The sequence below is a fragment of the Balaenoptera physalus genome (assembly GCF_965194825.1).
Source record: "Balaenoptera physalus genome assembly, chromosome: 14".
Taxonomy (NCBI): Eukaryota; Metazoa; Chordata; class Mammalia; order Artiodactyla; family Balaenopteridae; genus Balaenoptera; species Balaenoptera physalus.
The window spans coordinates 82,917,773-82,945,597 of record NC_138893.1 but is presented as its reverse complement, the minus strand read 5'-3'; the positions used below and the strand labels follow the sequence as shown (position 1 = coordinate 82,945,597).

The window sequence follows — 27,825 nt, the reverse complement described above, 5'->3', positions numbered from 1 at the left end:
CGTGTGCCACAACCACTGAGCCCACGTGCCACAACTACTGAATCCTGCACGCCTAGAGCCCGTGCTCTGCAACAAGAGAAGCCACCACAATGAGAAGCCTGCACTCCACAACGAAGAGTAGCCCCCGCTGTCCGCAACTAGAGAAAGCCCGCGCACAGCAATGAAGACCCAATGCAGCCAAAAATAAATAAATTAAATAAATTAATTAAAAAAAAAAAAGGAAAGTGATGAAAAATTAGTTTGTGCAACAACAGGAATTATTTTGAAGACAAAGCCAGTGATTAAATATGTGAAAAGTAGTGTGCCTGTGCCCCAGAGAGCTCTTGCTTCTTGGTTATATCTCTTGATATTTACCATATCAGAAACTAACACGAAGACATTTAAATTACTTATTAACACATTTAAAGATAGCTGTAATAAACCCATTATATGTTAACATAAGTAACATATTTTTGTGAAAAATGATTATATTTTCCAAACAGAAAATAATATAAAAAGATTGGTATTGTTTTACTTTTTTTTGTTTGTTTTACATTTTTGCTAATCTTTTTAATGTCTGACATAATATGTCATAATAGAAGCAGGTGGATTCTCATCTTCTACATTCAGTCTCTTGCAATATATTGTTTTGATTGAAGTATACGGATGAAATAATGGCCTCACACCGAGATTATAGCAGGTACAGCTAGTAAGAGCACATTATAGAGGTAACAAGAACAAATTTATTAGTTAATCTTTGAAAATGCACATATTAACATCCTAGCTATATTACCTTAAAAACGTCTCAAAACAAAATGGAACACAAATACATAATCATTCATTCCATTAGCCACCAGAGTGATGTCATCACGTATGTAGCCTCTGCAAAACTTTGCTATATAATCATGCAAGAATAAGTTATAAAAGGAAAATAATTTTAACCTGTGGATTCTCTGATAGAATTGTAGGGACTCCTGTGGTCCATGGACCACACTTGTGAGAATTGCTAGCCTACACAATTTAAAATAATCACTATGAGGCATTGGTAGAAATTCTTTCTAATTTACAGTAAAGTTTGGGAGTTAATATTAGATGTCTATTGATTTTATGTTAAAAGACTAAGAGTTTGAGAATTTAAAGTCCAACACAGTGTGTGAGTGCTGCTGATCACATTTGTCACAGCCAGGGATAGTCCTTTAGGGTTAAGGCCCTTTAAATTTATGTGATACCCAAGTAAGTGGCGAGGCAGCGATTGTGGATACCATAGCTGCTAAAAAGTTTCGTATGACACTTGTGCAGAAATCATCAAGAAGAGAGAAATTACGTCATGACCAATTTTTACTGTGACCAAAACTGGAATATTTTGGAGAAAGGCCAAATTAGAATACATGTACCAGCAAGTTAGGAATGGAGGATAACAATGTATTCTTCTGTTTGACAGGGCTCTATATAGGAGCTGGACATGTTTGATTAAGAAACAAATGGGATTTAACCTACTTAACATATACGGGCTTCTGTATTGAGATCTTTTCTTAGTATAACATAGATTCACCCCAATATCAAGTTGTGGGGGATTTTGATACCTCCAAACTGGCAGTTGTTCAGCTGAGGCATGGAGACAAAACAGACCTCGGTTAATATCTTGCAGTAATTGTCATTTCTAATGTTGGAAATTTTAGCTTTTAACACTACTGGTTAAACAGTTTAACATTTATGTTTTCATGCTTAGAGATTAAAAGTATTTCTGTTTTACACTTTTATCAGGTATGTTTTAAGGCAATTTTCTTTTAAGTGTATCATTTGTTTTTCTTTCTTAATAGTGTTTATCAAAACTAATTATTTGGTATGACAAAGCTACTTGGCACTGTCATATTAGCTTAAACTTCCCTTTGTTATGTCCAGCAAATAAATACTTGCTTTTCCTGAGTAGAACTCAACTATACTGTAAATCCATTGATACTAAATTATTGCGGAGATTTAACATGTAGGGAAACCTTAATTATGCAGAATATACTTATGTTATGAAGAGTAGATGATTTGTTTATTGTCTTTAACTCAGTCAAAATACATATAGATATCTGCATAAAAGCGAAGTGTCGCTAATATATTTTGCATTACTTAATGTTACATGTAAAATTAATTTTCCTTGTAAGAGATGTGAGATCTGGCAAGATCTGAAAGTGCTGGCTTATCAGCTTTCAGTCTCAAGTATTTACATAATTGTTTAACAATCAACAACAGATTAAGTAGGAGGAAGAATGGTTGATCCTGACAGAGACACTTTGAGTATAACTCTTACCTCACTTAAGAGCACTCTTGCTCACAATGCTTCAATGATGCTGATCTTTGTTTTGTTTCTTGAACAGCTGCTGATTCCTACATTGGGACCTTTGCATATGTTTCCTTTTTCTGGAATACTCTTCCTTTTGGTTTTTTTGGGCTTCCTTCAGTTCTCAGTTTAAATGACACTTCTCATAGCACTTACCGATATCTGAAGTGACTTTGTTTCCTTGTTTATTATGTGTCTCGAGTATAAGCTCCTTGCAGGTAGGAGCTCTGCCAATTGACTTCTATATATATTCTGCTTCTAGGAGTGGCTGGCACACAGTAGGACCTTAAATATTGTTGTAAGAAGGAAGGTTATATTTAAGTGTTATAAGATGAAATCATTTAAAAATGCCTTATTTTCTAATTCTCATTATAATTAAAAGATAGTATTATAAATGCTTAATTTTATAGCCTCCAAATAGTGATATTTTACTGTTACTTGTTGTGATGGATAAATTATAAGCCATCCTGTGTTTAATTCTAGTTGGGTTTAGTGGAAAAATTTTCTACTTTCAGAAGTTTGCTGTTAGATCATTTTGTCAACTATTCTTATGTAATTACTTATTTCATTTACAGGCTTAGCTAACAATTAACAAATAAACTTAGGTCAGTAGGGCCTCCTGTTGCTCCTTCTACCCATATGCAACTTCAGTTTGCCCACAGTCTGTAGTGTACCTCTTGTGAGGTCTTTACAGTGCAGAGCTTATCTGCTTGGGCTTTTGCCTTAAGCAAGCACAAGAGTATAATTAGAAGTAGAAAAGAGGAGAGGGAGTAAAGTGGAAGAAGGAGAGGATTTTCAGAATGGATGAAATGGGTTCCTAAGTGGAAGCATGGTAGACATGGAGCTGTGCAGCCCAGATCCTTCTTCAAGGAAGAATTACAGCCCAGATGTGCAGAAGAAGGTAATCAGAAAGGCTTCAGCTGTCAGCTCCGTCAAGGTTAGCCTCTGGTAGAGACAGCCTCCTTGCCTAAGGTCCTGCCTTTCCCAGGGCACCTCTCATCATGCAACTGAGCAAGGCAGAGGTATAAAGGCCCAGCCCTTTTGTTCATACCTGAGACAACTCTGACAAATAATTACCTCCAGAGATCCCTGCCAGGTTTCCTGAGGCTTTGTGAGGTCTGTATTGTAATTTGACTTCTCTAGCTCTCTGCAATCCTGCTTCTCCCCCTCCCCCCGACCCCCTTCCTTTCACAGGAATGATCCCTAGTAAACATCTTGTACCCCAAACTATTTTCAGTGTCTGATTTTAGAGAATCCTGGTTGCAACAGAGAGGTGTATGGGCATCATGTTGTCCTTGAATCTTCAATAAAATTTATGCAAATTTGTGTGTGTGTGTGTGTGTGTGTGTGTGTGTGTATCATTCTGAGAGGGTCTGCAGCTTTCATGCTATTCTTAAAGCTAGATGGAAAACTACAGGTCTTTTTTATCAAGGAATTAAGGAGGAAAGGCTTTTGATTTTTTTGGATTCAGTGTCAAAGTAAGTATTGTGAACCTCTGATTTTGGTTAACATGTAAGCCAGAGCTCTGTTGAGAGGGGAGCATTCTCCAGTGATGTAGCAATGTAAGCACCCTGGCAAAAGCCATTGGAGCTGGTTCTAATATGCTGCTGTAGTGGCTCTTGGAAGCTTAGGAAAAGTGATGGCCAATGTTAATTGAAGTAGATATGTGAGAGCTGCATGGCAGACAGTGGGGCAAGGGATCAACAGGCTCAGAGAAGTGAGCATGCTAGAATGGACCTACTTTATGAGACTGGAAAAACACTCTGTTTATCAATAATGCACAAGGAAATGCAATAATGAGGGGGCACCAGCATCATAGAGAAGCCTCAAGTGGCTGTTTACTGTAGATGGAGGCTGATGGTAGAAGATGCCTTTACAAAACTGGACTCTCTAGTAGCAAGGGAGAAGATGGGATCCTGGAATAGTAAACCCTAGGGAGCAGCAATTAACTGTCAAGCAAGGAAGGTATATTAGTTTTCTGTTGCTGCCATACAAATTGCCACTAATTTAGCAGCTTAAAACAACACCCATTTATTATTTCATAGCTCTATAAGTCAGAAGTAGATACAGTGTATCTCACTGAACTGGTTCTCTGCTTCAGGTTTCATCAGACTGAAATCAAAATGTTGGCAGGACAACATTCCTTTCTGGGGTCTCTAGGGGTGAATGCTTCCACGCTCATTCAAGTTGTTTGCTGAATTCAGTTACTTGGAGTTTTAGGACTGAGGTCCCATTTGCTTGCTTGCTGTTGACCACAAACTTGTATCTGTTGAATCTCTGTTGTTTCTGTAGTTATACATGTGTGTGTTTTCTAAATTGATCTCTGTTGTACCTTGCTTTCTGTTTCCTTGATTTGTGCTCTTATTTCCTTCTTTTTACTTTCTTTGGCTTATCTATTGTTCCTTTTCTAATATCAATGAACACTTGGCTTATTCATTTACAGATTTAGTTTTTTTCCTTTTTTAAGATTTGCAATTCAGGCTATACGTTTTTCTCAGAACACCTTTAGTGTGGTATCATCTACATTTTGAGAGATAGTGTTCTAATTATCATTCATTTCTAAGTATTTTAAATTTCCCTTAACAATTTCTTTTTGACTCTTTAATTGGGAATCTTTTAAAATTTGAAAAATGGGCTTTAAAGAAGTTATATATTTGTTTTTTAATTTAATTCCAAATCGTAGTTACAGAACAAGTTACATGGGATATTTGCTCTTAGAAATTTTTGTAATTTGTCTTATGTCCCAGTATACAATTACTTTTGTAATGTTTTATGTATACTTGATAAGGATATACATTCTCTAATTGTTGGATGAAAGATTCCATATATCATTATATGATCCACTCATGGTCTTATTATTTCTTGCATATATGTGTGTGTGTGTGTGTGTGTGTGTGTGTGTGTGTGTATTTGTTTATATGCTTGACTGATCAATAATGGAAAGAGGTGTGTAGAAATCTACTGTGATGCTAGATTTTCAAATTTCTTTTTCAGATTCTTTTATTTTTGTTTAATATAGTTGACCATTTTATTAGGTGCCATATACTTTTAGAATTACTATTCTTCCTTGTAAACTGAGCTTTTAAAAAATCATTATGTAGTGACCCTTTCTATCCTAATTGATATCTTTATTGTAAAGTTTATCTGATAACAGTTACAGTTAAACTTATTTCTTTTCATTAACACTTGACCAGTATATCCTTTTCCTCTTTTTACATTAGAACGTTAGATGTCCTTATGCTTTTTTTTAAATACATTTCTTTCTTTATTTTTGGCTGCATTGGGTCTTCGTGGCCTTTCTTTTTAGTTGGCGGCAAGCGGGGGCTACTCTTCGTTGCGGTGTGCTGGCTTCTCATTGTGGTGGCTTCTCTTGTTGCAGAGCATGGGCTGTAGGCACACAGGCTTCAGTAGTTGTGGTGTGAGGCCTTCAATAGTTGTGGCTCGTGGGCTGTAGAGCACAGACTCAGTAGTTGTGGTACATGGGCTTAGTTGCTCTGCCGCATGTGGGATCTTCCCAGACCAGGGCTCAAACCCGTGTCCCCTGCGGTGGCAGGCGGATTCTTAACCACTGTGCCACCAGGGAAGCCCTGTCCTTATGCTTTTGATGTATCTTTTATAACAGCCATTAGTTGAATTTTTTCTTTATCTTAAAATCTTTCTCCTTTAGCATATAATTGTGCCTTTAAAATTTGTCTTCTTTTTTTTTCTCTTTTCTTGCCTTTTTTAAAAAAAAATTGAGTGCCTTTAACCTGGAGTCTCACCAACAGAGTTGTTAAACTTCTGATTTCTTTTTTCCAACTTAATCACTAAAAAAGATGGTGTTTCAGCCTACTTCTAATTTGTGTGTTTTTAAAATGAGTGAAGTTGAGGATCTTACTTAAAAACCATTTGCTTCTCTCTCTCTGTGTAATGTTTGCTCATGTATTCTACACCACACTTTCTCTTTTGGTGAATTGTTGATTTTTTTTAATGGTTTCTGGGAGCTTTTTATATGTTAGGAACTATAAGTTCTTTGTTTGGATATGTGTTACAGACATTTTTACAAGATTATAATTTAGATTTTTTATTTTGCTAATTTCATTTTTATTGTTATACAGTTGGCCTTATTATTTCTTTTAAGACTTATAAATTCAGTTTTTTACTCTTAAATATTTGATCCATTTATAATTTATCTTTATACATAGTATAGGATGTGGATCCTACTTTATTTTTCATAACTGGTCATTTAGTTGTTCCATACTGTTTACTGGCTACTCCATTACTTCCTCATTATTTTGAGATACCACTTTAGCCATGTTACTGTCATATCTAAATTTCCATATTTATTTTGTTTTACTTTTGGACTTTCTACTATTTTCCATTGGTATGGCTTTTTATTCGTGTGCCAGTTTAATTATTGAAGTATAGTAGCTTTATTCTTAATTGAGCTACTCCCTCTTCTTAGCTTTAGTTTTTCAGAGTTTCTCATTTTATCCTTATTTGCTTATTTTTCAACATTTGATCATGTTGTCTCATCTGCACCACCCATCCCACAAAAAACAGACAAAAACCCTGAAACCTGTTGCTCTTGATATGGTTATTATGTTAAATTTAGAAATTAACTGAATGTAAATTGACATCTTAACATTGAGTCTTCCTAAGCAAGAGAATGCTGTGTCCTTTTATTGCTTCACGTCTTCTGTTAATGCCTTCAGGAGTGTTTTAAATTTATTTTCTTATAGGTATTATAAATTTTTAAAGTCTATTATCTTTTTTATTGGTATTGTGAATCAAGATCTTTTAAAACTGGCTTTGGTTTATATAAATGAAAGTTACTGACTTTTATATGTATTAATTTTTTAACCCATGTCCCTTACCACATTCTCTTATTTTCTTTATGTTTTTGGCTGCGTCGAGTCTTAATTGCGGCATGCAGGATCTTTTGTTGCAGCGTGCAGGCTCTTCCTTGTGATGAATGGGCTTCTCTCTAGTTGTGGTGCACGGGCTTCTATCTAGTTGTGGCATGAGGGTTTTCTCTCTCTAGTTGTGGCACGCAGGTTCCAGGGCACGCGAGCTCAGTAGTTGTGGTGCGTGGGCTTAGTTGCCCCGCGGAATGTGGTATCCTAGCTCCCCGACCAGGGATCAAACCCGTGTCCCCTGCACTGGAACGTGGATTCTTTACCACTGGACCACCAGGGAAGTCCCACCACATTCTCTTATTGTTCGTAAGTTTTCTATTAATTCTTTTTCAGTTTTTTTTAGCTATGCAATTATTTTAAACTATGACAACATATTCCAACATATCCCAATATTTATACCTCCAATTTCCTTCATTTTGTTTAATGTTGTTGGCTAGTATTCTAGTATGATGGTAAATGGTGATAATAGACTTTCTTGTTTTATTTCTAACTTAGTAAATTAGTGGTATGTTATGCGTTTCATGGTACCCCTCCCACCTTCAAAAAGTATATTTTCACAAACTCGTTTCAGGGAATTTCCACCAGTGAACTGCCGTGCCACACTTTGTGCTTTCCTTCCTACTGCATGGCAGTTGCTTTTGATAGCTTACAGTGTGTACTTTTAGTTGTTCCATACCATCATTGATTACTCCATCTTTTTCTTATTAATTTGCAGTAGTATTTGTCTCCTACTTTTACTGAAAATAAGGTGCTGTTCTCATTATCCTTGATGTTGCATGATTTCCAGTAGGAGGAACAGAGTGTTCCATGAACATTAGAAGTTCTAGTCAGAAGTTTCTAATAGACTTGGGAGCATCCTACATTAAACCACAGCTCCATTTTTCTTGTTCTCTGTATAGAATTGAAATATTTAGAGTTGCCGAGATTTGAGTGCTCTTACTCCTTTCTTGGCTATTGTAAAACCAGCTTACTCGAAGCGAACATTTTTGGTGCAAAGCTATTCTAAATCTCAGTAGTGTATTTTTTGCCAAAATTGCCTTTGTGTTTTCAAGGCAATGCTCCATTATCTTCTAGCTTTCAGTGTTGCTGTGATGAAATCCGATGCCATTCCAATTCTTTATCCTTTGTTCAAAACAGTTGTTTTTTTTTCTGCAGAAAGCCTTTAGGCTTTGTCCTGATAATGTCTTTGTATGAGTCTCTTTTCATCCATTTTGCTGGACACATTGGTGGTGGATTCTTTTGATATGGATCATGTCCTGGAGTTCTGAGAAATGTTCTTGAATCATTTATATGATTTATTCCTATTTTCTCTATTCTCTTTTTGGTTGGGGACTCCAGTTATTTGGATATTGGACATCTTGGATTGGTCCTCTAAATTTTCTCCTCTAATTTTGTTTACTTTTTGAGAAATTTTGATTTTTACTGTCATATTTTTGATTTCAAAGTGTTCTTATTTATTCTGATACTTTTTTTTTAGTAACATCTGTTCTTGTCTCATAGATGCAATATCTTATCTTTGAGGATTTTAATGATAAGATAGGTTACTTATCAAGGTTTTTTTCTAATGTAGGTCTCCCTTTCTTCCAAGTTATTATTTAAATTTTTTGTTTGTTTTGGCTTTTGTCTTTCACAGTGGAGAGTTTCAGATGTCTCTCGCAATATTCACCTCTTTATTTTTAAGAGTGGGAAATTGAAAGGCAATAACTGTGCATGGGTAGGAGTTGGTCACTGTTAAATGATCTGCTGTGCTGTTTTGTAGCAGAATTCCATATTGATGTCATTAGATCATTTCTTAGACTAGGTCGATTATAGGAGGGTTCCTTTTCCAACTTCCTGCCTTCTGGAGCCAAGAAGAAGAAAACTGGAGGTCTGAAAGTTTAGTATATCAACTTTTGGTTAATCCTTGTGTTTTCAATATGTTTCTAGCACACTCCTGTGTGTTTTAGAAAATGGGCCTCTAGTCTTCTGTATGGCTGAGAAAGAGGGGCATGTTCCCTGATGTGCAGAGTACAGGGAGGGATCTTAAGCAAACCTTTATGCCCTACCTTCACTCCCATTCCTAGAAATTCCCAGTGCTACCTAGTGTGGTGCCTTTTGGGAGTATGGCAGTGTAAATTTGATTATTCCCTGTTTCCTTCTGCCTTTTTCCACTGTTGTTTGATTTAACTTCCTTGGGTCTGTTAAGTGAATCACTACCCCCCACTCTGTTTTCTAGTGTCCAAATTTTTGTCACCATTGTTTCCTTTTCTGTAATTTTTGTCCTTGAGAATAGTTTTAGTGGGGTTCAGGAGGAATCAGAAGTTTATGTGAGTGTTCAGTTTCTTTTTTATTTCCTGAAAGTATGACACATTATTGCTTTTATCTTATTTTCTCTCTCTTAATTTAGATGGAAAATTATTGCATTATAGTTTGTTTTTTTAACATCTTTATTGGAGTATAATTGCTTTACAATGGTGTGTTACTTTCTGCTTTATAACAAACTGAATCAGCTATACATAGACAAATATCCCCATATCTCTTCCCTCTTGCGTCTCCCTCCCATCCTCCCTATCCCACCCCTCTAGGTGGTCACAAAGCACCGAGCTGATCTCCCTGTACTATGCAGCTGCTTCCCACTAGCTATCTACTTTACATTTGGTAGTGTATATATGTCCATGCCACTCTCTCACTTCATCCCAGCTTACCCTTCCCCCTCCTGGTGTCCTCAAGTCCATTCTCTACATCTGCGTCTTTATACCTGTCCTGCCCCTAGGTGCTTCAGAACCTTTTTTTTTTTGCATTATAGCTTTCTAGTGAGATATTCAATTAATCAGAGTTGAGATTTTAAGAGTTACAAAGAGGGTTTTCCATATTGTTACATATAATGTTCATTTGAAGTATGTAAAGGAAATAATGATTCTTGTATATTATATGCAGTGTATGAAAATAGTGTTAATTTGATGCTTCACTTTTTTTTTTAATAAATTTATTTATTTTATTTATTTATTTTTGGCTGCATTGGTTCTTTGTTGCTGTGTGTGGTCTTTTCTCTAGTTGCGGCGAGCGGGGGCTACTCTTCGTTGTGGTGCGCGGGCTTCTCACTGTGGTGGCTTCTCTTGTTGTGCAGCACGGGCTCTAGGCGCACAGGCTCAGTAGTTGTGGCTCGCGGGCTCTAGAGCACAGGCTCGGTAGTTGTGGCTCACGGGCTTGGTTGCTCCGTGGCATGTGGGATCTTCCCGGACCAGGGTTTGAACCCGTGTCCCCTGCATTGGCAGGCGGATTCTTAACCACCGCGCCACCAGGGAAGCCCGATGCTTCACTTTTTATACAGTTGCTTTGATACTTAGTTTTTATCACTTATCAGATGCCCATATGCTTTATGGGAAGCTAGGTTTTTCTTTACCTTCAGGGGCTGAATCTGAATTAGTCTAAGCCGATCGTTGTTTTTATTTTTTTAATTTTTAAAATTTTATTATTTATTTTGGTTGTACCGGGTCCTAGTTGTAGCAGGCGGGCCCCTTAGTTGTGGCATGCAAACTCTTAGTTGCAGAATGCATATGGGATCTAGTTCCCTGACCAGGGATCAACTCGTGTTCCCTGCATTGGAATGCGGATTCTTAACCACTACGCCACCAGGGAAGTCCCATAAGCTAATCATTGTTATTTTATTCCTTTTGATTAACTTAGTAACAAGTGGCCAATGACACTTGAAGAAATTTATTGTGAAAGTTTTTCTTCACTTTTTTTTTTTTTCTTTAATGTAATGCATAAGGAAGGGACCGTCTCTCTCCTGATCTTTGGACGTTAGGTAAAGTGATAACTGTAACTATTGCTGCTATCTTGGGCCATTAAAGGACAAAAGTCATCACACTAAGGATGGCACAGAGAACACATAGAAACAACCTAGGTCAATGATGATGATGTTGAGTCATAAATTAATCCTGGAGCTGCTCTAATTCTGGTGCTTTTTATGTGAGATGATAACTCCTCTAATTGTCTTAAAAAAATAATCAAAATAACCATTACTTGCAGCTAGGTAAAAAAAAGAATCCTTAGTAAATAAACATTCTAAAGTTCAAATTACATAAATGTTAAAGCTTAAAACTGCAGGTTTCTGAGAAGTTCGTGGTTCCTCCCCCCGCCCCGCCAAATAAGCTGAATTGGGAATCGGGAATTTATATTGCATTCTTTCATTAGTATTGTCTTTGCCCATAACTTGTGTGGCTCTTACATTTTAGTTGTCTGGTAAAACTGGTAATTTTATTCTTTTGTTGTGGTGTGATTCAGGTTGACCTGACGTTTTAATAAATCTGACTCCTAGGACTGATTAAAGAAACATCTTATTTCTTGAAATATGTACATTTTCTTCATGAAATTGGTTGCTTTTTTTTTTCTTTTTTTTTGTGACTTGCCGTGCCAAAGCTTTGGGATCATATGTTTTTGATACTGACATTACATTTTTTTCTTTTTTTAAAAAAAATTAATTAATTAATTAATTTTGGCTGCATTGGGTCTTCATTGCTGCACACAGGCTTTCTCTAGTTGTGGCGAGTGGGGGCTACTCTTCATTGCAGTGCGTGGGCTTCTCATTGTAGTGGCTTCTCTTGTTGCGGAGCACAGGCTCTAAGCGTGCTGGCTTCAGTAGTTGTGGCACATGGGCTCTAGAGCGCAGGCTCAGTAGTTGTGGTGCACGGGCTTAGTTGCTCTGCGGCATGTGAGACCTTCCCGGACCATGGATTGAACCCGTGTCCCCTGCATTGGCAGGCGGATTCTTAACCACTGTGCCACCAGGGAAGTCCCTGGTGTTACATTTTTAATTAATATTTAAATGCAAAAGATGACAGTTTAAAAGATAGTCTTGTTAGTGACTTATCCTTAAAAGCAAGTGTCATTTGGTTTTATTTTACAATAGAATTTAATCTTACATGTTTTTTGTTATAGTAATGTTACCAAAAAATCTCTTATTGAACTATTTGTGGTGAGCTTTTTAAGGATGTTTAAGATTTCACATGCAGTTTAACTGATCACAGATGAAGTTGTAAATTAATACCTCATGAGTGTATTTGACTACAGGGCATTGTTTGTGAATCAAAACTCCTTTCTTCCTGTAAACTGTGAAAGAGCTTTAAGCATATGGATTAGAATTGCATGGTGATTCCAGTGTACTTATGAAAAGACACTGTAGTTGGATCATTTAAAATGTACTAAAATATTATGAACAGCCATAAATCGTAATAATTCCCTTAAGCTTTTAAGTGTTGTAAGGTTTAGTTGTATTCCTTTGTTGGATTTAACCACCTTAATAAGAAATTGTTTTGTTGCTTTTAAAGCTGTACATAGTAATAAGAATAACCATTAATATAGTATGGTGGTAATAAGAATAGCTGAAGTTTCTTAGAGAACACTTAGAGAACATGTATTTTTACAGAAGTGTTCACAGTTGTATCAAATACACACATGAAGTTTTTTCTTGTTTTCATGTAAGTCATTCTGTTAATAAAACCTGTAGAATGAATAATTGTTCATCGATACCATCTAGTATAAGATTATTAAATGAGCATTGTTCAGTGTAAAATCAGATTTTTTTTTTTTTTTTTTTTTAGCTGTAATTTTTGTTTTACAGTATGTGAAAGTCACCCGATGTGGACTGTGCTCTTCTGGTTGTGACAGACTGTCACGTATTTATTGAAAAAAATATCAAAAAACAGGGACTTCTGGAAGGCGGTGATAGGTTAGAGGAAGCAGAAAGAAGCTTTAGTTAACTTCTTTGAGCGAATAAGGCAAACACTAGATCTTACTAGGAAAGGTGGTTGGGAAGCTTTTGGGGTTCTGATATGTGTCACCCCTTTAGGCTCCTTCATTATTTGAAAACTTTGGTACCTGTTTTACAAATATTCTCTTTTCTGCTGTCTTCTTAGTTCCCATGTGGATGACATTTCCAGTACCAGTCATCACACTTCCTTAAACTCCTCTATTAGAACTACCATTTTGTTCATTCCACTTGAGCAACCCTCTTTTCACATTCTGAACTTACTCCCTGCCCAGATCTGCTTTAACAAAAAAGATTCTGTATTTTCCTTTTTCGTTCCTATTTTCACCTTATTCTCTTTATCTAGCCTGAGTGGCATGGTTAGTTATTTCAACTACATCTTACCATTATCTTCAATTCTCTCTCCCCTTTGACCAAGCCAATTTCTAAACCTGGGTCAATTTGTGTGCCTTGCTTTTTTTTTTTTTTCTTTTTTCTTTTTTTATTAATTTATTTATTTTTCGCTGTGTTGGGTCTTCGTTTCTGTGCCAGGGCTTTCTCTAGTTGCGGCAAGCGGGGGCTACTCTTCATCGCAGTGCGCGGGCCACTCACTATCATGGCCTCTCTTGTTGCGGAGCACAGGCTCCAGACGCGCAGGCTCAGTAGTTGTGGCTCACGGGCCCAGTTGCTCCGTGGCATGTGGGATCTTCCCAGACCAGGGCTCGAACCCGTGTCCCCTGCATTGGCAGGCAGACTCTCAACCACTGCGCCGCCAGGGAAGCCCTGTGCCTTGCTTTTTGACTTCTTATCACAATTAACTTATTTTGTCATACTAGACATTTTCAACCATCTTTAATCCTTCTCCTTAAGCCTTCATAAGCAAGTTGTTCACCATCTGTTATTACCATCTGAAATGGATATCAAATCTCACCTCTCTTTGCAACTTTCATATTTACTCCCCATATTATCTCTTGGATTAAGTACTGTAGCCCTCTCCTCTCTGGTTTTATTTCTCCAGTGGTTCTCTCTTTCCACTTTTTCTCTCCCAACAATATATAAGGGATTAGATCTCTAACCCTTTCCCCCCTAAATTAAGAGAGTCTCCCTTCAGTAGTAATTCTCAATTGAGGTGCCAAATCCTCTAGGTCTCTGTGGGGTGTGTATTTGGTTTTGAAAACATCATAAAAGCAATTCTCTTCTTTCTGAAATGTCTGTTGCAGGACTTCCTTAATTGCATCATCTGTAGTGCTACAGAAGTCGTCTTTCTGAAACATGGATTTTTTTTTTTTTTTTTGGGGAACCAGGGATTGACCCCGGGCTCTGGCAGTGAAAGTGCCAAGTCCTAACCACTGGACTGTCAGGGAATTCACTGAAACATGGATTTAATTCATTTTACAAATGTTCAGCCACTTATTTTTTGCCATGTACTGGATTAGCTGCTGCAGTAAGGAAGATGAATGCTAAGGCGTTTGTCTTTAAGAAAAACATTAATGTCACAGTACATCTGTCATTTAGTGGAACTTTAACAGGTACTTCCTGCACTTGTCTTTATGATAGTCCTTCAGTGTAGATATTGTTAGTTGCTCTACAGATGAGCAAACTGAGTCTCAGTGAATTCTAAGTAATAAACAAGTGATTAATGTTATGATAAATACTTGAAAAGGTACCTATGAGAGCATCAAGGAGGGATATCTAGTCTACGATTAGAAGATTAACAGTTAAGGTTGGCTTCACAGAGAAGATGGTGTCTTAAGCTGAGTCTTTAAAGACAAGTATGAAGTTAGACAAAGAAAGTGATAGGTAAGAAGGTATGTGTGTAGCGTGGTTATACTGTGAACAGCCTTTGCAAAAGACATGCAGAGACATGAGAAAGCATTTTATGGGAACACCTCAGTATGACTGAAGCATAGTGCATGAGTTGGGGAACTGAGAATGACTTTAGTAGATAAAAGATGTTAAACCAGGCTGCATTTTATATATATATAAAATTCAGCCTGGTGTGTGTGTGTGTGTGTGTGTGTGTGTGAATCCTGCTAAAACGTTTAGATTTGTTTTTAGTAAGTGATGGGAATGATTTTAAATAGGAGAGTTAATTGATTAAACAGTGTGGAGAATGGATTAGACGAAGGCCTTTCTGCAATCATGAAGACATCTTAGACTGTTGGAATGCCCCAAATAAGAAATATGGAGGCCCTGAAATGTGGCAGTGAGATTGAAGGGGAAAGAGGTGGAATTTAAAGGCTATTTGGGAGCTGAAATCAAAAGACTTGGTATAAAAAGTGAGTGAGAGGAATGATTTCTCAGGTTATATTCAGTGTGGGAGAGTGGTTGTGTCAATCTGAGATAAAGCATGTTAATAATATATAGTACGTAATGTAGACGTGCTTAAGGCATTAATAGGCTCTGACTAAATATTTGTGGAAGCTGCTTCCTAAATTGTCTCTCAATTTTTATTGGAGTGTGTTCTTAAACATCTGGACAGCTGTGGCCACTAAGCCTTTTCATTTATCAAGCCTTAACTAAATAAAATACCTAGGGCCCAGTTATACTGTGGTTCCTGGGCAGGGTGGGGGTGTGTGGGGGGCACAATAGAAGTTCTAGGACTTGCCTATCTAATTGAAATTCTTGAGTTTAAGCAGCTTAGGAACTTCCAGTTTTCATTTTCTCCAGCACTGAAAACTAACTTACTGGAGGTCATGTAAGTCACTATTGTGGTTTAAAAAAAAAAAAAAAAAAAGTGACCATAATATGTAGAAGGAAACTTTTAAAACTTCACTATAAAGGCATTTACCTGAAAGTCTCATTGTTTTTTGCCAAAATTTATGTACTATTAAAATATTACAGTGAAGATGAGCTGTATTAAAGTTATCTCTTTAGATACCTCTGGAGTGGAACCTTTATAACTAATATAGTAGAAAATATGATCTAAAATGGGTAACAGGGTTACTTCACTTTTCTTTTAATATCCATGGAAATTAGTTGGCCTTAAATTATTTGAGAGATTATTTATATGAAAAGCAAGTAATGTTTTATAAGCCTCTGTTGCAACTGACTAAGGCAGGAAAAGAGGAGAAAATTTTCTCCTCTCGTTTTTGCCTTAGTGCAGAGACTAGGATCTCCAAGCATAACATTCAGACTGGGGGACGGTGAGTACTTTGAAAATTATGTCAATAGGTAGGAAATGAAAATATCAGAATGAAGCAGTTTACACGTCATTGCTGAATTGAGCCATAAGGTTGTGGCATAATGCCTGGATTAAACTTTATTGCAACTCAAACATGCCTCACACATACACACACATACACACACACACGCACACACACTCTAAGCACATATATATTCACTGAGGTCTATGGCTTCTTCCATGAACTATCGCTGCAAGAGACAACTTCAGAGCCAAGTTTTTTGAAAAGCGCCAATGTAAGAAAGTAAATTGATAGCATATCACTTTTTTTTATGACACTCTGCTTTACACATAGTCGGTATTTGATAAACATTTGTTGAATTGAACTAAATAAACACTTTACTTCTCAAAGTTATGTGAAGATTAAGCCTAAGTAAGGATGTCTGTTGAACCACGATGAAGGTTAAAATTACATAAAATGTACTCTTAATTAAAAAGTAACGTTTCTTTCTGATTGTTGAGAATTTGGAAAATACATAAAAATACAACAGAAATTATAAAGATCATCAGTAATTCCACCATGAATAAAGTACTTCTGTTACCATTTTGTATTCTCTTCCAACTAATTTTTCTGTTTAAAATGGTACTACAAACTTGCAGTTACAAAATAAATGAGTCATGGGGATGAAATGTAGAGTGTGGGGAATGTAGCCAATAATAATATAATATCTTTGTATTGCGTAAGATGGTAACTAGACTGTGGTGATCATTTTGTAGTGCATAGAATTGTTGAATCACTATGTTGTGTATCAGGAACTAACATAGTGTTGTAGGTCAATAGTACTGTAAAAAACGAACAAACTTATAGAAAAAGAGATCAGATTTGTTATTACCGGAGGTGGAGGTGGGAGGAGCGTGTTAGGGAGGGGGAATTGGATGAAGGTAGTCAAAAAGTATAAACTTCCAGTTTAAGATAAGTAAGTACTAGGGATGTAATGTATAACATGATTAATATAATTAATACATTAATTTCACATATGTTAATACACAAAAGTTGTTGAGAGTAAATCCTAAGAGTTTTCATCACATGGAAAAAATATATTTTTTCTTTTTATTTGGTATCTATATGAGATGATGGATAGTCACTAACTTACTGTGGTAATCATTTCATGATGTATGTAAGTCAAATTGTTATGCTGTACACCTGAAACTTATACAGTGCTGTTTGTCAATTATATCTCAATAAAACTGGAAGAAAAAAAGTGGTACTGCAGTTTTGAAAGAGATGAGTACTTCAGGAAAGTTGCCGTCAATTTACTTTCTTACATTGGCGCTTTTCAAAATTTGGCTCTGAAGTTGTCTCCTGTAGTGAATCTTATTTTGATGCTTAAAAAAACCAAAAAACTGGCCCCTTCCCCTAAAATAAAGGAAATAAAGTTCTCCTTTGTGGAAAAAAGAGAGAAGATGGAAAATATGTATGTCATCATATACCTGAAAATTGATGCATTTCTATAAATATATGGACAATTAGTAGTTTACTCTTTCTTAAAATAGTATTTTTACATTCTATTAAGATTTTTGGGTACATGTGACAGTAAACTTAACTAGCACTAGCTTAGTCTAAAAACGGAACATAGCAACTAGTCACTAAAACTGCATGCAGACAAAAAGTATGTGTACAGGTTGGGCCTTAGTTCTTTCCTTTGTCTCTGAGAGTTATTTTCAGTTTGTCAGACTTCTGTGTTTTGACTTTGACTTACTGTGTGTGCGTGTTATGGTCTTCTGCTGGCTTTCCTTCTTGCTTATTTGAAAAGCTGTCAGTACTGTTGATTAGTAATTTCAGATATTATTTTTTACATTTTTATTTTATTTTACTTTTTTAAAATTAAAAAAAATATATTTACTTATTATTTAGTTAGGTATTTTGGCTGCACTGGGTCTTAGTTGCGGCACGTGGGATCTACATTGCAGCACGCGGGATCTTTATTTGCGACATGCGGGATATTTTAGTTGTGGCATTCAGACTTCTTAGTTGCGGCATGCAGAGTCTTAGTTGTGGCATATATGTGGGATCTAGTTCCCCAACCAGGGATCGAACCCGGGCCCCCTGCATTGGGAGCGCAGAGTCTTACCCACTGGACCACCAGGAAAGTCCCTACATTTTTATTTTATTTTATTTTTAAAATTTATGTATGTATGTATGTATGGCTGCGTTGGGTCTTCATTGCTGCGTGCGGGCTTTCTTTAGTTGTGGTGAGCGGGGGCTACTCTTCATTTCAGTGTACGGGCTTCTCATTGTGGTGGCTTCTCCTGTTGTGGAGCACAGGCTCTCGGTGCGTGGGCTTCAGTAGGTGTGGCTCGCGGGCTCTAGAGCTCAGGCTCAGTAGTTGTGGTGCATGGGCTTAGTTGCTCTGCAGCATGTGGGATCTTCCCGGAACAGGGCTTGAACCGGTGTCCCCTGCACTGGCAGGCGGATTCTTAACCACTGCGCCACCAGGGAAGTCCCTACATTTTTGTTTTATATGTAAAGTAAATATCCAGAAAAAATAATTTGGTTTGATATTTTTGTAAGATTTATGGTGTATTTCATTATTCTTCCTCAGAAGAGTTATTTCAAGTGAAATAACCATGACTGGAGTCTCATTTGTTTAATGGCTGAAAAAGCCTTTCAATTTACACTAGGGACCAGCTGATAAATTTTAGTATTTGTGACACCAGTATTCATATTCTGAGGTGTTAAAATGCTTTTATGAAAGAGGTAAGTGTTTTACTTAAAGAATGAGGAAAAAGATTCATTTTTGTTTTTTGTAATTTGCAGTGTTTTCCCGTTTTTTGCTGAATGCTTTAAAAAAAAAAAAGCTTTGCATTGTTCCAGGTTTTTCTTCTTGCTGATCAACTAATGTGCTAAATGTGTTTTGTTAAGGTGACCCTTTAAGATTGCTCTTACAGACTAAGGAGAGGTGCTGAATTTTCTAATGTTGTAGAAGAGATTATATTTAGTTGTTGGTATTTCAAGTTGGAACACTTCATTCTACTTTGCCTTTAGTTAATGAGTCATCTGGAGAAAATGGGCGACCTCTTGCTTTTAGGAAGAGTCTGTAGCAAATAATAAGTTAAACGCTGTGGGAGATATTCTGCCTAATAAACTTAAAATGGAAAATGTTTTGTAATACATTTTAATGCCCATATGTAAGATATAAGCTAAAGGATATAGAAGCATTTTGCTCATTATTATCTTCAGCTGATAAAAACAAACAAAACATAATCCTGATGTCACATATAACAAAAAGAAAGCTTTTTTTCTTTTTTTTTTTTTAAACCAAAGCACTTTCTGGATTGTTATCAGTTACAGACAAGTGGGAAGCCAGCTTAGCTCTATGAAACTCTTTGATATACAGGATATACTGCAGTGGTCAAATCTGAATAATTTTCAGGGATTGGAGAAAGTATTGTGATGATAGAAGTACTGACTTTTTAAAAAATATTTTTATATTATATCTGCTTAATTTTTACCCATTTAAAAAAATTGTGGTAAAATACATATAAAATTTGCCATCTTAACCATTTTTAAATGTACAGTGGTATTGAATACAGTCATAATGTTGTACAGTCATCACCACCAACCATCTCATAACTCTTTTCATCTTGTAAAACTGAATCTCTATGCCCATTAAACAATAACTCCACTTTTTCCCTTTCCCCAGCCCCTGGCAACCACCATTCTGCTTTCTGTCTCTATGGTTTTGATTACTCTAAGTACCTCATAGAAATGGAATTATATATACAGTGTATATCTTTTTCTGACTGTCTTATTTCACTCAGCATAATATTCTTGAAATTTATCCATGCTGTAGTATGTGTCAGAACTTCCTTCTTTTTTAAGCCTGAATAATATTCCATTGTCTTTATATACCACATTTTGCTTATCCATTCATCTTTTGATGGACACTTAAGTTGTTTCCATGTTTTAGCTATTCAGTAAATAATACTGCTCTGAATGTGGATGTCCAAGTATCTCTTTGATATCAGTTGTTTTGTGTGTATACCCAGAAGTGAAATTGCTGAATCATATTGTAATTGTACTTTTAATTTTTTGTGGAATCATTATACTGTTTTCCACAGTGGCTATACCATTTTACATTCCCACCAACAGTGTACAAGTGCTCCAAATTCTCCCTGTTCTTGTGGAACACTTACTGTTTTCTGGTTTTTTGATAGTAGCCATCCTAATAGGTGTGAGGTAGTATCTCATTATAATTTCGATTTGCATTTATCTAATGATTAGTGTTGTTGAACATCTTTTCCTGTGCTTATTGGCCATTTCTGTAATATGTTTTTTGAAAAATGTTTTATTCAGGTCCTTTGCCTGTTTTGAATCAGGCTGTTTGGTTGTTTCCTGTTGCATTTTAGGAGTTCTCCGTAAATTCTGGATCATAATCCTTTATCAAATATATGACTTATAAATATTTTCTTGCATTCTGTGGGTTCTCTTTTTTACTCTGGATATTATCTTTTTTTGTTGTTTAATTTAATTTTATTTTTGGCTGTGTTGAGTCTTTGTTGCTGCATGTGAGCTTTCTCTGGTTGTGGCGAGCGGGAGCTACTCTCCATTGTGGTGTGCTGGCTTCTCATTGCGGTGGCTTCTCTTGTTGTGGAGCATGGGCTCTAGGCGCGTGGGCTTCAGTACTTGTGGCACGTGGGCTCAGTAGTTGTGGTGCATGAGCTCTAGGACGTGTGGGCTTCAGTACTTGTGGCACGTGGGCTCTAGAGCAAAGGCTCAGTAGTTGTGTCGCATGGGCTTAGTTGCTCCACAGCATGTGGGATCTTCCCTGACCAGGGATTGAACCTGTGTCCCCTGCATTGGCAGGTGGATTCTCAACCACTGTGCCACCAGGGAAGTCCCACTCCGTTGATATTATCTTTTGATGTACAAAAGGTTTTAATTTTCACGAAGTCTAATTTGTCTATTTGTTGTTGTTGTTGCCTGTTCTTTTGGTGTCGTATCCAAGAAATTATTGCCAAATCCAATGTCATGAATCCTTTGCCTGTGTTTTCTTCTAAGAGTTCATAGTTTTAGATCTTAAACTTAGGTCTTTGATCCATTATGAGTTAATTTTATATGTAGTGTTAGGTAGTCCAACTGCATTCTGTTGCATGTAGATATCCAGTTTCCCTAGCACAATTTGTTGAAAAGACTGTTCTTTCTTCATTAAGTGCTCTTGGCACCCTTGTCAAAAATAATTTGACCATATATGCAAGAGTTTATTTCTGGATTCTTTATTGTATTCCATTGGTCTATATCTCTGTCTTTATGCCAGTTCACACTATTTGATTATTGTAGCTTTGTAGAAAGTTTTGAAATCAGGAAATGAGTCCTCCGTCTTTGTTCTTTTCAAGATTTTTTTGGCTATTTGGGGTCCCTTGAGATCTCATATGAATTTTAAGGTGTGTCTTTTTTATTTCTGAAAAAAAGGTCATTGGAATTTTGAAAATGTGCTAAATTTTTATTGTTTTCTTCGTTTCTTTGTATTTGGTTTAGTATGACAGCTTTGCAATGTTAGCAATTCTTTGAGAGAGTAGCAAAGGATGTGGGAGATACTGATTCTAATTTTGGTTATCTTTATGTTATTTTACTTTAGTTTTCTCATCTATGCAATGGGATGTTTGCAACTTTAGTTTTCTCATCTATGCAGTGGGATAAAGAAAAATATATCATATTGAAAAACAGGAAGTGTTAAGATCTTAGAGTTCAAATTTTTAATACAAAATATCTCTTTTGAAGTAAACTTTCCAAGTCTTCCCTTGGGCACAGAATGACTACATCACTAGCACCATGAACTGTGAGGTTTTTTCCCCGTTTCTCAAATGTATTTATTTAACACGCATCCATCTACCTATGTATCTATCTATCTCTCTATCTATCTATCTATCTATCTGTGACTATTGTGAGCCTAGTGTTGTCTACTATACCAAGGAGACCAGTCCTTTACTCATTCTATTCATTTACAAAGATCATATGGAATATACTGGAGGGGAATTTGGGTCTTTTGGTTCTGCCGTAGTAAAGCCTGCATTTTGGTTCACCCTGCACATGGCAGTCCAAGTATAGGACGGTTTCTGCCATAGAAAGATGGCACCTGCTGTGACGTCTCTATCCTTTTTGGTGGATCTCATGGATTATTTCTTTGCAGTGAAGTAGAGTGTCCTATGACATAATTCTGTCCTTAATCATAGCAATTTTGGAATATTGGAGAATCAGTCATGTTTGAGAGATTTTCTAATTGGTTTGTTCTTTCAGCATTTATTTAATGAACGTGCTTGTATTTTTGATATCCTAAACTCAACATATCCCAAACTGAACTCCTGACCTTTCTCCAAAACCTGTTCCACCTGCAGCCTTCTTTTTTTCACTTCATGACAACTTTATCCTTCAGGGTGTTCAGGCTAAAAAACCTTAGCGTTATTCTTGATTCTTCTCTTTCTCTGATAGCGCATATACAATCCTTCACAAATCCTACTGGACCACCTTAAAATATATCCTGAGTCTAGTCAGTTGTTTTTTTATTTAAATTTAATTTTATTTATTTATTTTTATACAGCAGGTTCTTATTAGTTATCTATTTTATACGTATTAGTGTATATATGTCAATCCCAATCTCCCAATTCATCCCACCACCACCACCATCCCCCCACCACTTTCCCCCCTTGGTGTCCATACGTTTGTTCTCTACATCTGTTTCTCTATTTCTGCCCTGCGAACTGGTTCATCTGTACAATTTTTCTAGGTTCCACATACATGTGTTAATATACGATATTTGTTTTTGTCTTTCTGACTTACTTCACTCCATATGACAGTCTCTAGATCCATCCACGTCTCTACAAATGACCCAGTTTCGTTCCTTTTTATGGCTGAGTAATATTTCATTGTATATATGTACCACATCTTCTTTATCCATTCGTCTGTCTATGGGCATTTAGGTTGCTTCCATGACCTGGCTATTGTAAATAGTGCTGTAGTGAACATTGGGGTGTTGGTGTCTTTTTGAATTATGATTTTCTCTGGGTATATGCCCAGTAGTGGGATTGCTAGGTCATATGGTAATTCTATTTTTAGTTTTTTAAGGAACCTCCACACTGTTCTCCGTAATGGCTGTATCAATTTACATTCCCACCAGCAGTGCAAGAGGGTTCCCTTTTGGCCACACCCTCTCCAGCATTTATTGTTTGTAGATTTTCTTATGATGCCCATTCTAACTGGCGTGAAGTGATACTTCATTGTAGTTTTTTTTGTTTGTTTTTTGTTTTAAAGATTTATTTATTGATAGATTGATTGCTATGTTGGGTCTTCGTTTCTGTGCTAGGGCTTTCTCCAGTTGCGGCAAGCGGGGGCCACTCCTCATCGCGGTGCGTGGGCCTCTCACTATTGTGGCCTCTCTTGTTGCGGAGCACAGGCTCCAGACGCGCAGGCTCAGTAGTTGTGGCTCATGGGCCTAGTTGCTCCACGGCATGTGGGATCCTCCCATAACAGTGCTCGAACCCGTATCCCCTGCATTAGCAGGCAGACTCTCAACCACTGCGCCACCAGGGAAGCCCTTCATTGTAGTTTTGATTCCCATTTCTCTAATAATTAGTGATGTTCAGCAGCTTTTCATGTGCTTCTTGACTATCTGTATGTCTTCTTTGGAGAAATGTCTATTTAGGTCTTCTGCCCATTTTTGGATTCGGTTGTTTGTTTTTTTTAATATTAAGCTGCATGAGCTGTTTATATATTTTGGAGATTAATCCTTTGTCCGTTGATTTGTTTGCAAATATTTTCTCCCATTCTGAGGGTTGTCTTTTCATCTTGTTTGTAGTTTCCTTTGCTTTGAAAAAGGTTTTAAGTTTCATTAGGCCCCATTTGTTTATTTTTGTTTTTATTTCCATTACTCTAGGAGGTGGATCAAAAAAGATCTTGCTGTGATTTATGTCAATGAGTGTTCTTTCTATGTTTTCATCTAGGAGTTTATTTATAGTGTCCGGTCTTACATTTACATCTCTAATCCATTTTGAGTTTATTTTTGTGTATGGTGTTAGGGAGTGTTCTAATTTCATTCTTTTACATGTAGCTGTCCAGTTTTCCCAGCACCACTTACTGAAGAGACTGGCTTTTCTCCTTTGTATATCCTTGTCTACTTTGTCATAGATTAGTTGACCATAGGTGTGTGGGTTTATCACTGGGCTTTCTATCCTCTTTCACTGATCTATATTTCTGTTTTTGTGCCAGTACCATATTGTCTTGATTACTTTAGCTTTGTAGTATAGTCTGAAATCAGGGAGTCTGATTCCTCCAGCTCTGTTTGTTTCCCTCAAGACTGCTTTGGCTATTTGGGGTCTTTTGTGTCTCCATACAAATTTTAAGATTTTTCTGTTCCAGTTCTGTAAAAAATGCCATTCGTAGTTTGATAGGGATTGCATTGAATCTGTAGATTGCTTTGGGTAGTATAGTCATTTTCACAATATTGATTCTTCCAATGCAAGAACATGGTATATCTCTCCATCTGTTGGTGTCATCCTTGTTTTCTTTCATCAGTGTCTTATACTTTTCTGAGTACAGTTTTTTTTAAATTTTTATTTATTTATTATTTATTTTTGGCTGTGTTGGGTCTTTGTTTCTGTGTGAGGGCTATCTCTAGTTGCGGCAAGTGGGGGCCACTCTTCATCGCGGTGTGCGGGCCTCTCACTATCGTGGCGTCTCTTGTTGCGGGGCACAGGCTCCAGACGCGCAGGCTCAGTAGTTGTGGCTCACGGGCCCAGTTGCTCCGCGGCATGTGGGATCCTCCCAGACCAGGACTCGAACCCGTGTCCCCTGCATTGGCAGGCAGATTCTCAACCACTGCGCCACCTGGGAAGCCCCTGAGTACATTTTTTTACCTCCTTAGGTAGGTTTATTCCTAGGTATTTTATTCTTTTTGTTGCATTGGTGAATGGGATTGTTTCCTTAATTTCTCTTTCTGGTCTTCCTTGATAGTGGATATGAATGCAAGAGATTTCTGTGCATTAATTGTGTATCCTGCAACTTTACCAAATTCATTGATTAGCTCTAGTAGTTTTCTGTTGGCATCTTTAGGATTCTCTATGTATAGTGTCATGTCATCTGCAAACAGTGACAGTTTTACTTCTTCTTTTCCAAATTGTATTCCTTTTATTTCTTTTTCTTCTCTGATTGCCATGGCTAGGACTTCCAAAGCTATGTTGAATTGATAGTGGCTAGAGTGGACATCCTTGTCTTGTTACTGCTCTTAGAGGAAATGCTTTCAGTTTTTCACCATTGAGAATGATGTTTGCTGTGAGTTTGTCATATATGGCCTTCATTATGTTGAGGTAGGTTCCCTCTATGCCCACTTTCTGGAGCGTTTTTATCATAAATGGGTGTTGAATTTTGTCAGAAGCTTTTTTTGCATCTATTGAGATGATCATATGGTTTTTCTTCTTCAGTTTGTTAATACGGTGTATCACATTGATTGATTTGCATATATTGAAGAATCCTTGCATCCCTGGGATAAATCCCAATTGGTCAGGGTGTATGATCCTTTTAATGTGTTGTTGGATTCTGTTTGCTAGTATTTTGTTGAGGATTTTTGCATCTATTCATCAATGATATTCGTCTGTAATTTTTTTTTTTTTGTAGTATCTTTGTCTGGTTATGGTATCAGGGAGATGGTGGTCTCATAGAATGAGTTTGGGAGAGTTCCTCCCTCTGCTATATTTTGGAAGAGTTTGAGAAGGATAGGTGTTAACTCTTCTCTAAATGTTTGAGAGAATTCACCTGTGAAGCCATCTGGTCCTGGACTTTTGTTTGTTGGAAGATTTTTAATCACAGTCTCAATTTCAGTGCTTGTGATTGGTCTGTTCATATTTTCTATTTCTTCCTGGTTCAGTCTTGGAAGGTTATATCTTTCTAAGAGTTTGTCCAGTTCTTCCAGGTTGTCCATTTTATTGGCATAGAGTTGCTTGTAGTAGTCTCTTAGGATGCTTTGTGTTTCTCCTTTGTCCGTGGTAACTTCTCATTTTTCATTTCTAATTTTATTGATATGAGTTCTCTCCCTGTTTTTCTTGATGAGTCTGCCTAAAGGTTTATCAATTTTATCTTCTCAAAGAACCAGCTTTTAGTTTTCTTGATCTTTGCTATTATTTTCTTTGTTTCTATTTCATTTATTTCTGCTCTGATCTTTATGATTTCTTTCCTTCTACTAACTTTGGGTTTTGTTTGTTCTTCTTTCTCTAGTTCCTTTAGGTGTAAGGTTAGATTGTTTATTTGAGATGTTTGTTGTTTCTTGAGGTAGGATTGTATTGCTATGAACTTTCCTCTTAGAATTGCTTTTGCTTCATCCCATAGGTTTTGGATTGTCGTGTTTGCGTTGTCATTTGTCTCTAGGTATTTTTTGATTTCCTCTTAGATTTCTTCAGTGATCTCTTGGTTATCTAGTAACGTATTGTTTAGCCTCCATGTGGTTGTGTTTTTTACGGTTTTTTCCCTGTAACTGATTTCTAACCTCATAGCGTTGTGGTCAGATAAGATGCTTGATGTGATTTCAGTATTCTTAAATTTACTGAGACTTGATTTGTGACTCAAGATGTGATATATCCTGGGACTCAAGATGTGATCTGTCCTGGAGACTGTTCCGTGTGCACTTGAGGAGAAAGTGTAATCTGCTGTTTTTGGATGGAATGTCCTATAAATATCAATTAAATCTATCTGGTCTGTTGTGTCATTTAAAGCTTGTATTTCCTTATTAATTTTCTGTCTGGATGATCTGTCCATTGGTGTAAGTGAGGTGTTAAATTCCCCCACTATTATTGTGTTAATGTCAATTTCCTCTTTTATAGCTGTTAGCAGTTGTCTTATGTATTGAGGTCCTCCTATGTTGGGAGCATATATATTTATAATTGTTATATCTTCTTTTTTTTTTTTTTAATGTTTATTCATTTATTTATTTATTTATGGCTGTGTCGTGTCTTCGTTTCTGTGCGAGGGCTTTCTCTAGTTGCGGCAAGCAGGGGCCACTCTTCATTGCGGTGCGCGGGCCTCTCACTATCGCGGCCTCTCTTGTTGCGGAGCACAGGCTCCAGACGCGCAGGCTCAGTAGTTGTGGCTCACGGGCCTAGTTGCTCCGCGGCATGTGGGATCTTCTCAGACCAGGGCGCGAACCCGTGTGCCCTGCATTAGCAGGCAGACTCTCAACCACTGCGCCACCAGGGAAGCCCTGTTATATCTTCTTGAAGACATAACTATTATATCTTCTTGATCATTATGTAGTGTTGTTCCTTGCCTCTTGTAACATTCTTGATTTTAAAGTCTGTTTAATCTGATATGAATATTGCTAGTCCAGCTTTCTTTTGATTCCCATTTGCATGGAATATCTTTTTCCATCCCCTCACTTTCAGTCTGTATGTGTCCCTAGGTCTAAAGTGGGTCTCTTGTAGACAGCATATATATGGGTCTTGTTTTTGTATCCCTTCAGTGAGTCTGTGTCTTTTGGTTGCAGTATTTAATCCATTTACGTTTAAGGTAATTATGGATATGTATGTTCCTTTTACCATTTTCTTAATTGTTATGGGTTGTTTTTGTAGGTCCTTTTCTTCTCTTGTGTTTCCCACTTAGAGAAGTTCCTTTAGCATTTGTTTTAGAGCTGATTTGGTGGTGCTGAATTCTCTTAGCTTTTGCTTGTCTGTAAAGCTTTTGAGTTTTCTGTCAAATCTGAATGAGATTCTTGCTGGGTAGAGTAAT

General features: G+C 36.9%; 1 protein-coding gene and 1 long non-coding RNA gene across 10 annotated transcripts in view; one reads left to right on the top strand and one right to left on the bottom strand.

Moving 5' to 3' along the window:
• LOC309642871 overlaps positions 1-27,029 on the bottom strand; it is a 367,193-nt gene extending 340,164 nt beyond the window's left edge. Inside the window, exon 1 of the long non-coding RNA XR_014253419.1 lies at positions 11-27,029. This is a non-coding gene — a long non-coding RNA (uncharacterized lncRNA). The remainder of the gene's footprint in view (positions 1-10) is intronic.
• The window catches only part of ADK (adenosine kinase), a 496,766-nt gene that overhangs the window by 134,062 nt on the left and 334,879 nt on the right, over positions 1-27,825 (top strand). The gene's annotated exons all lie outside the window — the stretch shown is intronic.